Source organism: Lepidochelys kempii, chromosome 1, assembly GCF_965140265.1.
Source record: "Lepidochelys kempii isolate rLepKem1 chromosome 1, rLepKem1.hap2, whole genome shotgun sequence".
NCBI classification, from domain to species: Eukaryota; Metazoa; Chordata; order Testudines; family Cheloniidae; genus Lepidochelys; species Lepidochelys kempii.
Window position 1 is genome coordinate 184454456 of NC_133256.1, and position 12920 is coordinate 184467375.

At 46.7% G+C, this 12920-nt stretch overlaps 1 protein-coding gene across 1 annotated transcript in view; it reads right to left on the reverse strand.

The window, feature by feature from the left end:
- The window catches only part of LOC140895114 (uncharacterized), a 60904-nt gene extending 48187 nt beyond the window's left edge, over positions 1-12717 (reverse strand). The window contains exon 1 of the mRNA XM_073304411.1: positions 12451-12717. The gene's annotated coding sequence lies outside the window, so the exon portion shown is untranslated. The remainder of the gene's footprint in view (positions 1-12450) is intronic.
- Positions 12718-12920: the final 203 nt, after the last annotated feature.

Genomic DNA, 12920 nt, shown 5'->3' on the forward strand with positions numbered 1-12920 from the left:
GAAAAATTTATGGGTGCTCCACACCCACCAGCAGCCAAGCTCCCTGTTTGGCAGCATTAGCACGCTCCAGGAGGTGTGGGAGGATTGGGAACATGGCGCGCTCAGGGGAGGAGGCAGGGAAAGGGCTGGGATTTGGGGAAGGAGTTGGAATATTGGCAGGGAGCGGGCAGAGTTGGGGCGGGGACTTTGGGGAAAGGGTTGGAAGGGGCAGGGCAGGGGCAGGGCCTCATGGAACGGGTGGAGTGGGGGCGGGGCAGAGGGGGGGGTCGAGCACCCACATGAAAGAGGGGAAGTCGGCACCTATGGCCATGTCTACAAGGGTAAGCAAATGAGAGGGAGATGGTGTATGGCAGTGGTTCTCAACCAGGGGTCCAAGGCCCCCTGGGGGGCCATGAGTAGGTTTCAAGGGGTCCACCAAAATAAACCAGAAAGCAGAGCTGGTGTTACAGTCACTAGAGCCCAGGGAAGAAAGCCAAAGCCTGAGCCCCACTGCCTAGGGCCAAAGCTGAAGCCTGAACCCCGCCGCATGGGAATGAAGCCAACTTAGCTCTGCAGAGCTCACTGTGGCATGGGGCCTTGGACAATTACCCTGCTTGCTATCCCCTAATGCTGGCCCTAGTTTTTAATCTACTGGATATGCAGAAAAACATTTTTTGTGGCACCGGTGGGCCACAGCGTTGTTATAGCATGTTGTGGGTGGGGGGGGCTCAGAAAGAAAAAGATTGAGAATCCCTGGTGTATGGAACCCAACGAACGGGCAGGGGACCGAAACAATCATGGTGCTTGCTCTCCCTGAGTACAAGTACCAGGAGAGTACCAGCGCTGCCCGCTGCACTAAACACCCCAAACGGATGTGGTACGAGGTAAGGCCATTGGCCTTGTTCCACTTCCATAATGGCCTGTGGACATGAGCTGGCACAGACTATACCTCCAAAAATAAAGTGTAGGAGCTGCTATAGGTTGCATGCTGCCTCCAAGGCCTGACGCCGTTGGCTTTGCATCCTTTCCCCCCCATCCCCAGCCCAACCCAGGCTCTTGTTATATAAAGCTAGAACAGAGTCCTCAGTTTGTGGTTTAAAACAAGGTCTTTTTTTGAGTATTCTGAGTGCAGTGAAGGTCAGGACAATTAGTTTCTGGGTTTGGTTTCTACTCATGTTCATGTGACTCATAAACAGCTGAATGGATTTTATGCAAGGTTTCCAGAAAAAGCTCACCTATTGGGCTGAGACCAGACATAAAACATTTCAGCCCCTAAAGATAATCTTTGAGAAAATTAGGACCCACTGAAATGTAGGGGTGTATGGATGAGTAGGTTTAGAAACGATGAGAGGTTAGCCATCTCCAGCTTTCACTCCCATGATGCTGAGAGACATGAATGAGGGAGGAATGATTGCCATTATTTTCACGAGTTGATCATGGGGATGAGTAATGATACTGGGAACTGAATTCCGTGTGACAGCAGCCAAGGACGCTATTGCATGTACTGTGGGGCTGTTACACAATCCCCAAGATTCATTTATACAGAATACCCAGAAAGCAAGAAGTGGTTTAATTAGCTTTTTAGAAACCGTTTAGTACTGAGGTGGAGGACATCTGGAAATCAAAAAGGTTATTTAGCCACATGCTGCTAAGGATGCCCATGTAGGAGGTCAAGGAAGTATGGTGAATTGGGTCACTTGCCTGGAGTGAGTCCCAATCTCCCCTACCTCTCTGCTTTCAGGGGCCCTCACTGATCTCTGGTCTGTGTTCTCAATGTCACCCACCTTCTGGCTGGTGGTTCTCAGCCCAACCATCCAGCTGGGAAGCAAGACAGGATGGCAGGCCAGGCAGAAGAACACGATGGCAAGGCAAGGCAGGATGGCAAGGCTGGCAGTGACCCAGCATAGACCCAGAGTGGGACTGAATGAGTAGGGGAAACAGGTATGAAGAGGATGAGAAACGGCTGTGAGAGATACAGAACGCGTTGGGGCCCTCCACTGGAGATGAGGGGAGTAGGCTGAGAGTCAGGTTTGTTGCAGGGGCGGAAGAGGGATCAGGAGCGGATTGGATGGGAGAATGAAGGTTGAGAAGCTAAAAGAGCCCCCTATGACTAAATACTCTCTGGCAGGGATGGTGTAGAACTATCCAGAGATGGGACAAGATCCAAGAGAGGCAGAGAAATCACACCAGCCCTTCCTTCAAAATGGCTGTTGAGTTTTAACAACCCCACCCCCCACCACACCCTGGTGTCCCACCCACTTGACTGATCCCCTTTCGGCTGACTGATGGAGCAGCATGGGTGAACTGTGGAGGAAGCAGCATCTAGTCTGCCTTTCCGGGGAAGAGTGCCTCAATACTTAAGCACTCTGAGGAAGACGGAACAGTTAAAGGAGAGGGGGAGGGGACTAGGCTAGGCAAGAAATACAATCCCTCACCAGCTGTTTCTGGCCAATCTTCCTTCAACAAAATTCCTGTCACTCCAAGGAGGTGAAGGAGCAGGTTTCATCCACTCAGGCTTTCTTGGAGGAAAATGGAGATACAGGACATTCCCTAAGTTGTATCAAGGGGCTCTCTAAAGCAAGTGCAAGAACAATTATGCCTAAAGCAGCTCTGCTGCTGTGGTTGTCTAGGCTGAGAGGGCAGGTCTCTTCCCACATTGGTGGTGGATCTCTCGACACAGAGTGTAGTTCTCTGCCCTGCTGCATGTGGTTCTTGCTGGCAGAATGTAACTCTCCAATGGCCATGGAGGAGAGGACACTTCCATAATCCATTGGTGCTGTTTCTTTGCCTTGTTGGGTGTGGATTTCCCTAGGAAAGAGAGCCGTTTCCTGACCCACTGATCATTGGTCTCGCTAGGAGAGAGCACTGCTTTGTGTCCCCACTGGCTTTCTTTCAAAACTGCTTCTCTTTTACTATATTTTCTTTGTGATACCGGGGCATCTATCTCTAAATGGTTAACTAGGTACCACAGGAGTTCATCATACTGCATCCAGCTAGGCCAATGATCTGTGTTTTGTAGCATGGAGTGCAGATAAACTGTGACAGGGACCAGAAGATGTGGGAATAGGAAAGGGTGGTGATTTAGTGATATTAAAAGAGGGAAAGCTCTGTGGCTGTGTCCCAGGAGTAGCAGGCAGGGTGAGCTCAGGAGGCAAGACTTGGGACTGAATCAGGCACTCTAAAGGAAATTAGATGCTCCGATTCTCTGGTAGGCTGTGCAGTAAAAGAACCAAAATAGAATAGAACAGAAAGGGATCACAGGATGCACAATCAAAAACAGCCGCCTCAGATGCAGAGGGGTCTCACCCTGTTTTGTCAGAGGGAAAGCTCCACCCTCAGGTGCTAGAGGCCTGGATTGTAGCATCAGCTAGGGTTTGTCCATCCGATTCTATGTTTATGGATAAAGTCTTTGTTTCTTCACTAATACTCACGCATGATAAGGCTCAAGAGTAAAGCACTGGACAGAACTATGCTTTGTTTGGTTTCTGGGCCACAGGCAGCTTGCTAACCGTCCTGGACTTTTAAATTCAGTCCTGGGTATTCTCTGTCCTGAGAAGATAACCAAGTATAACAGAATATGCAAAAACTATACAGGTGGACTCCTGAAACTGGCGGGTGCTGCCGTACAGAGCAGGCAGCAGGTTGAGTCCTGCCCCACCACAGTTGTTCTGTGAGTAGCAGAACACTGGTGGCGGAACAGGCTGAGGTAGGGAAAGGATAAGCTTCCTATCAGCTTTGTACAGTTGTGGGAGCATTCTCCTTTCCTGAAACAGCCACCAGCCAGTCCTGCAGAAGCAGCTGGCATCTCCCAGGCTGCGGGGAAAAGGAGACAGAGAGAGAGAGGGAGGGAAAACAAAAGGGGGCCGAAGTGGAAAAACACAGTTGGAGGCATTTTGGAGGGGATGGGGACAAACAAAAGAGAGGAGACAGGAGAAGAGAGTGCTACAGAATAAAGGGGGCATGCAGAGAGAGAGAGAGAGGAAAATGACATAGAAGGAGAGAAAGTGCAAATAAAAGGGTCCAGAGAATGATAGAGATAAAATCATTACAGTAGAAACTGAGGAAACCTAAAGGGGCAGAGAGTAAGGTAAGGACCCAGAAGAAGAAGCACTTCACCCACTCATGGAATAAAGAGAAGGGGGAGGTAATAATAATTACCACAATTAATTCTTAGCACTTTACATCCATGGATCTCAAAGTGCTTCACAAAAGGTGGGTAAAGCATTATCCCCATTTTAAAGATGGGGGAACTGACACACATATTTGAATGGCACAGTGAGTCTGTGACAAAGCTGGGAAGAGACCCCCGCTCTTCTAACCCCTAGTCTGGTGTCCTCTCCATAAGGTGCTGGGGAAGGAACAGACCTGACATTCTCCCTCCGAACACATCTGAGAGGGCCACTCCCCTGCAATACTGGAAGGAAAAAAGCCTGTTAGGAGGGAAAGAGATTGTGGGAATGGAGAATCATAGGTCCTCTTAGGGGCCTCCATAGGTTTGGATAGAGACCTACACTTTCTGATATATAACCAAACCCAATTTTAGGAGACTCTGAATTACAGATATTCATATTAAGTTAATCTAAAAAACACCAAAATACAAATCTGGCTGCTAGGGGTGCTTGCTCAGAGAATGCTCTGCAGTTGAGCGGGAGTGCTAACGATGCTGGTATTGCTACTGGCCCACTCCACCTGCTTGAAGGCTGGTTGCAGGGAAAACAGGTGTTATGAGAATCTTTAAGTAAATCTATCTACTAAGACTTGATTTAAAGAAAAATGTTATATATTTACAGTTTAATTTGTACTGTATACATTTCAACTTGCACTACTGAAAACATGTTTTTTGGTACCTATAAATAAATATCAAACCCCTAAGCCATACACACTTGAGCCACATATCCACTGTAAGGCCACAAATAAACCAACCACCTATTGCCTGTTTGCACAAACACCCACACGAGGCTCCCCAATTACTCGCCCACAGGAATTATACCAAATCCTGAGTACTCCTAACCTCAGAAAACACTACTTTAAGACTCACTAGCACAGGAATTGCCTAGCACCCCCTCCCAGATCAGTGAGTGATGTCTAGCTGCTATAAACCTATGTTAATGGCAGGTTGTGTATGTTGTTTGTTTATTGCTGAGGAGGAATGTGTGTCACAGCTGTCAGGATTATACAGATATTTCTATGACTTCAGATAGCTTGGTATTTTTACATGCAGCGGAGAGAGTGCGTAAATGTGCAGGTAAAAATTGGAAAAAACTTTAGTAAGAGACTAAAGAGAATATTCCACAGGACTGTTGAGGAGACTAGGAGCGGTCAGGGTCAGAGACAACACTTCTAAAACATACTTTGCACTTCTATAGCACCTTGTATCTGTGGGCTTCAAAAGAGTTTGGAGTAAATTAAGTTTTGCCCCTTTGACGTAGCTACGTAAACAGGCCCAGAAAGGTTAATGGGCTTGCCCACAATAATATAGTAAGTCAGTGGCATGGATGAGAAAAAAAAACAGTCTTAGCTTCCAGTATCCTGCTCTAGCCACTAGACTGAAATCCAAGTCAAAGAATCAGAGCAGAGGGAACTTGTGGTGTTGACTTTCAAGCATGAGACTGTGAGAATAGTACAGAGCAAAAAGGAAAAAAGTGGTGAAATTAAAGCATCCACTATAACTTAAAGACAACATCTGTGGAAACAAGTGATAGAAGGCTGAGACCTGGTGCCTAGATACTCTGGCGCTGGGTACATTAAATATACATTGATAGATTAGATTACAAGGAAAGGCATGTAAGGTAGAAATGGTAGCAGCCAGATACCCAAGAAGTCAAGAGGTATCCAGAAACATTTTTAAAATTCTATTTAGGAGGAACTGAATAGATGAGGGGCCTTGCATGGCCTATACAGCTTTTTACTTCTGGGTTGTTAGTTCAAAGCCAGCACAGCCAGCTAAAGACAAAAAGTGCTCCTCTCTCATGGCTGTTGAGAGGCATATGTGAAATGGGTTTAGTGGTCTCTACTCAGCTAAGAGAGATTCCTATCACCTAGTATTGACTGACCCTTTGTTAGCAATGTCACCACAGAAGCCAAAGAATGAATACTCAGGAAAACTGAACTACTCTCTCACCCCCAGAGGTAGTCCCACCAGGCAAGGTTGAAACCCATTGGCAGGGCAGTGTGAAGGAAATTTGTTCTGTGGCGGTCTATGCTTTATATTGTTTGAGATAAATAAAAGACTTCAGGCCTCACAGTTGTCAGTCCATCATCAGTGACCAGCACAGTGTCCAAACACAAACATATCTTTTATAGTTAGGCATCTCTAAAGGTGCAGTTGGTTCTAGAAGTCAGAGCCTGACTCTTCCAGCCATTGAACTCAAAGGCTAAAGAAAGTCCTATTGTCTTCAGTAGGAATGCCCCCTCCCACAATCTGTTTTCATAGTTTCTCCATGATTTGTAAAATTCTCACCATAACTCCCCTGTAACTTTTCTCTACATTTACCATGAGAAACATAAAGACCTAATCACCACTAATTACTTAGTTAACCCTTTCTTCCTGGAGTGAAAATATGAATGACAACACTGCAAAATGTCCAAACAAGCATTCCACTGAAAAATGCAGGTGAGTGCAATTAAACTGAGAGATGCTCACATTTTTAGTTCATATTTGCACATGGAAAGCCAGATTATCAATATTTTACATGGCGAGTTGTATGCCTGTGCATGCAGTTACAACATTTATGCATTCAATTATGGCAACTGCACAGGCAAATGGGCAATGGCATGCCTAATGACCATTTGCAAATACAATTACAACTAATCACATAAATTAGGCACACAACTGCATATGCAGAATACTAAAAATCTGGCCCACATTCCTCTGTTTCAGAAAGATATGTATTCATTAACTACCTGCCCACAGTGCAAATGGCACTACATCATATCTTCTTGCATATATGCTTGCTAATTGATTTTCACATTCATTTGAACCATACAGCGATCTTAAATGTAAATAGTACATTGCAGCCAGAAGTATCCCAAAAATGCTTTACAAATTATACACAAAGAAAATGCTTCTCCCTGCAAGGAATTGTGGCCATCTCTAGGGTGGAATACAGCAACTGTTTAGGGCTGCAGAGAAACACTATATGACAGTTTAGCACAGTAAGCGATGAATACTTTATTCAATTAAACTATAGGGGAATTTTATCGAGATGGAATGCAATTTCCTGAGTTTGAATTTGGCCAAGAGCCAAGGGCTAAGACCCCTCCCTTTTTAAAAATTGCCATGGAATCTTTAATGATCGTAAGTGGTCAGGATTTAGATTTTACATCTCATCTGAAAGACACAGAGACAAAATCACCCTGGGAATAAGCAGATGTGAGTCCCATTGACTTCTGTGGGAGTTGTGGCTGCTTATTCCAAGAATGAAATTGGTCCATCACGTCCTGAAGCACTGTGTCCCCTCACACCATACTGAGAAATTGGTTCAGTACTGCCCAGAGGGAAGCATACTGAATCACAAACAAACACCAGGCTCCCCACATCATCATTCCAAGTTTATAACCCAGATATTGACCAGACCTTGGTTAATTTGGGAGATCACAGTCTGAGGTGATATAGCTTCAGGCGCTCGTATTTTGTTAATCAATTTCTTGCTGTGCATGGGAATGTGGACAGTAACTGTTATATGAAGTGTGCAATAGGTTTATAATATTCTCACTTGGGTATATATACAATGTATATCACTGAAAAGTTGTTTTGTTCTTGCTGAAAGAATAGAACATCCTGGAGCACTCAAGATAGCACTGAGTGCATGCATAGTTAGTTTATATTAGAATTTCTAACAGGATGAGTCTCACCTGTTATGTGTTTAAAAATACATGCTTTGCATGTTTTTACGTTATATGATTTTGTAATACTGTACACCCCAAAAAAAAGCACTTAGCACTTTACAAACTTTTATCGTAGCAACCTAAAATACACCACTTTAGGAGGTAGGTAAGTATTAGCCCCATTTTACAGATTGGGACTGAGACTCACAGAGGTTAATGCTAGCTTTACCGCTGATTTGCCTAAGGCTACACATCAAATCAGTGTCAAGATCTCAAATGTTCTTAGCTTTCAGTCCCCTTGCTCAGTCCACTAGAACATACTGTCTCTCAAATGGGCCCAGTGAAGCAGAAAGTAAGAACACTGTTAGTTGAGATGCTTATGTCGCTATGTAGCAAAATGTTTGTGTCTCTAGATTGCAGGAATGGTGCTTATGATGATCAATATGTCTCCAGAGCACAAGAATTTTGTGTGTGTGTGTGTGTGTGTGTGTGTGTCCGTCCAGAGCCTTAAAATGTGTTTGTGATTTATACCTTCTTGGTATGTAGAGAGCATTTGGGGTGTGCAAATCTTCGGTGTGTAGGAATAATGTTTGCGACTTGAATGTCTGCTATATAGAAATAATGTTGGTGGAGCAGGCTAGGAAAAACCTTTGTTTGGCAGCGTTAGACAACCAAAAACCTAATCTGAAGCAATAAAATATAATTGTTTACTGCCAACCCCCACAGATCCTAAACTGCACATGAAAATCCAGTATGCGTCAACTGACCAGGGCAACTCACATAAGGTTCAAAATTAAAACCAAATTGCTACTTTGGTCTCCTTTTAACATCATCAAACAGAAGAAGAAATGACCGATTTGCCCCCATGTCCTCCTGACACATTGCCATTGTCTTCCTCTGTCTCCATCCAGCTAGTTGCATCCTGTGTTGTACTTTATGAGGGGCGCACATGGTTTGTTCTGCATGTGCTCCCTCTGCAAGGCAGGATAAGGTGCAACTGATGTTCACAAGGAAACAGAGGCAGGAGGCCACTGCTTGTTTTTGGCCTCAGGTCATACTTACTGATCAGTGCATCTAGGATTTTAAAGTGCAGAGCTGATCAGATCAGCAGTTTTTCCTGGAAGGAGGAAAGTGACATAAAATATGCACAAGCCTTCCTTCTGTGCTGACAGCAGATTGAGTTGTCAGATGATAAGAGGAAGCAGCCTCTTGCTCTCCTCACCCCAGCATGGACAGCTCTTGACACCCATAATGCAGTGCTGGTTTTGACTTTGTCATCTCCAATTCACTGTTCACTATTTGTGCAGATTCTCAACATTTGGTCAGTTGGTTCACCACCCCAGTTTTCATGCCCATTCAGTCCTTCGGCTTTCTGCTAAGACTGCCACCAAGGGACCAATTAGTGCTCACTATTGTTGGGTTTTGTTTTGTGACCTGACCTTTATCCACTAGGAACTAAACTGAAGCCACACAGGACATGGAAAAGCCATCAGGTGGTAACTTTCACTAACTGCCAGCCTGGGCTGAATTTAAACAGGTGCAACGCTGACTGTGTGTATTCTTTGTGTGTGAAAAGTGTGATATGCACATATCCCATGAGCAGAAACTGCCTTTCCTCCTATTTTACGTCTTAATAAGGAGAACAAGTTGTGGTATGTTTGACTCCTGGAAAGGGTGTGTGTGTGTAGTTTAAAAGTCTTGTAGTACACCGGACCCTCGCTAGAACGTGGGATTTGGGATCCATGCACGGTACCGCGTTATAGTGGGGACTGCATTAAAATTAATTCCAATTAATTAAATTTGGGATCCATGGCTGCGACCACGTTATATGCAAATTCGCGCTATATAGACGTGCGTCCTAGCGAGGGTCCGGTAGATGCGGTTTGTGTGTGTAATGTCTGTTTCACAAATGTGCAAGACAGCAACAGTGGTGTGAGTCTTCTTAGGTGCGCAGGACCATTGTATCGTACATGGTCACTATAGTACAGAACACATGAATCTGATTCTCAACTGCCCTTCATCTTGTGTAGACATTTCCATCAGTGCAAAGTGGGTGCAAACAGCTATCGTTGTGATGTGACAGCATTTTGCATCCACTGTGCACTGGCGTAAACTACTACATAAGTTGCAGGGCAATAGAGAATCAGGTCATACCTGTGTATGAGCCATGTGCGTTGTTCTTTCTGCAGGAATCACGTGCTGTGTAGCCATTTGTGGTTACGCATGTGGTGTTGCTGTGAACATGTGTGCAGAGGAGCAGTGTTTAGAGGCATGCACATGAAATAACATTTATTTAATACACATACATATTTATTTGGGGATGTGGAGTGCAGGATGATCATATTTTGGTTACCAGATTCTAGCACAGAAATAGAAATTCAGCAACAAATCTCTAACATGAGAGGCAGACCTTGAGGATCTCTGTTTATCCAGATACCTGATTTGGCCCCTGGTAAAAACCTCACTGATGCCTTCATCTCCACCCGCCTTGACACAGTGACTCCTTTCTCCATGGCCCGCCTAAATCCCACCCTATGCAGAATGTTGCTCTCTCCCTTTTCCTATGTACAATGAAGTACAGCTACATCGCACTTGCCCTCAGACAACTCCAGTGGCTCCCTATTCATGTCGGGATCTACTTCAAAATCCCTTCTTTTAAAAACCCTCCCTGGAGTTGGTCCAGCCTGTCTCTTGGATCTCCTCTCTCCCTACTTCCTCTGTTCATCGAGCACTGTGCTCCTCTCCATCTCTTCATCCAATCTCAATGGCATAAGTGCCAGAGCCTTCTCGTCTGCAGGTCCTGCCACCAGGAACAGGCTTCTTTGATCCCCCTGCCTCATTGTCCGTCGGTCTCATTTAAAATCTGACCTGAAATATTTTTTTTCCTCCTCTGACTGAACATCTCAAATTCTCCCTCTGCTATTACCTCCATAACTGTGTTTTTTAATGCTGTAGAGTGTGTGAGACACAGCTAGTGCAGCACATGTTATATCAAATACCGGTTTTGGTTTGGTGGGGGCTTTTTGTTTTGTTTTTTTTACAAGAAGGGGGTGAGGCAGAGGGAAACTGAACGGAATTTCTCCTTCACATTTTTTGCAGCACCATACGGAGCCTCCATCTTCCTTGCTAGCCTGAGGAGGGTCTCAGGCCAATTTCATCTCCCTCCCCCATCTCCCATTCTGCTCAGATTCTTTAACACATGATGCTTTCCTCCAGGCCTTGATTGGGAAAGCATGAATCCTCACTCTTGCTCTCTATTCCAGCTCCTACATGACCTAGGTTGTGTCAGGACCCTAGGCTGATCAACATTTGTGCAGCTCACGCTCTTGTAAATTACTTGTCAACAAATAGCAAGAATCAGGGAAACCCTAGAATTATGATTAGGTGATAAAGTTAAAAGACATCAGGAGGATCCACCTAGTGCCAAAGTTTCACTCCAGTAAAATAATATCAGAATTTATCTCGAAAGAAAATTCACAAAATCAAGAACAATTTTGATTTTAATTTTGTAAGGATTGGGAATCAGGATTCAGGCATCACCCCCTCTCCCTTTTTGCTCTTTCGCAGCATCACCTCAGCAGCAGTAGGTTATAGCCACAAAACCACTAGTGAGTAAACAGACCTCACACTCTTACCCTCACACACAGCCAGATATTTACTCGCCGATAAATAGCAATTGTAAATAAATCTCATTTAATCTCCAAAATCCACAATAAAAATCTTCCAGCCCTGTGGTAGTTTACAGATCTGCCTTGCTTCAGTTAGGTCCAAAAAAACCCACAAGGTCTGGAATACACAATGACAAAAAACCCAGGGTTTTCCTCTCTCTCTGGCATCTCACTATTTTTCTTTAAGAGATGTACAAGGGGCGAGGCAGAAGAAAAACCCCAACCCCTCCTCCCACCTCATTCTCACTATTAATCGGCCAATAAATCTTCCAAAAAGACACAAGGACAGAAGCCAACAGGTGGGAAAAGCTTTTTGTTCCTTGAGACACTGGATCTGCGCTCTCTAGTCGGTTTCTGCCAGGGTCTCTTTAATAATAAATAATATATAATACTTTGTCCTTCTCTAGCACCTTCCACCTGAGGCTCGCCGGGCAGGCTACAAACATGATGGAATTTCGCCCCTTTGAGATAGGTCACTCTCACCACCTCCTGTTTGCAGATGGGGGAGGAGGGGGAAACTGAGGCACGGAGGGCGAGAGATCAAACTCTCCACCGAGCCCTCCCCACCCCCGGCCGTGGAAAAGTTTCTGGCTTCCCCCCGCCTGCCATGCCCCCGGGGCCCAGGGGCTGCGAGCGCCCCGGCTCTGGCGCACCGCCTCCCCCAGCCCCCGGGGACGCAGCAGGGTGCGATGCAGCCGCGGCGGCCCCGCCGCCGAGCCGGGGGAGGCGGGAGGCCTCCAGCAGCCTGCTGCGCCCGGCCGTGCCCCGCTTCCCCCCCCACCCCCACGCCGGCCCCGGCGGGGGAGGCGTCGCGCGCCTTTCGGCGGGGTCCGCTCGGGGGTCTCCAGCCGGCGGGGCCGGGAGCGGGCTCCGGCAGCGGCGGAACGAGCCCCCCGCGGGCACGGAGCGCTCGGGCGGCTCCGCCGCGCTGCCGCCCGCCGCGGCCGGGAGCAGGGTCTGCGGCGGCCGCTCTTACCTTGCTAGGCGCGGGATTCCTGGGGAGTCATTCCGCCGAGCCGGGGGGGGGCCGCGGCGGCCAACACAGCGAGCCCCGGCGCCCGCAGTCCCCGGCCTCCCGCTACCAAGACACTAGGACAACATCAAAGCAACTTAGGGGGAACACTTTAGGGGCCTATTGTCTGCTCTGGCCTGATCGGTTTTCCTTCTGCCTCCCCCTCTCGCTGCCGCGGCACTTGGTACGGCCCAGGCATTCATGCCAAGTAGCTTTCACACATGGAAGCTTGTCTCCAGCAATTGCTGACAAGCCACAAACAAGACGTTCCCCCTCCCTCCGCCCTGCCCCCGCCTCCTTTCTTCAGAATGCAAACTAAAACTCCAGTGACAGGCCTAGCTGCACACACACACACACACACACACACACACCAGGCAGCTCAGCCCAGCCCAGCCCAGCCCAGCTCAGCTCGCTGCTGTACTGGGGGAGCTCAG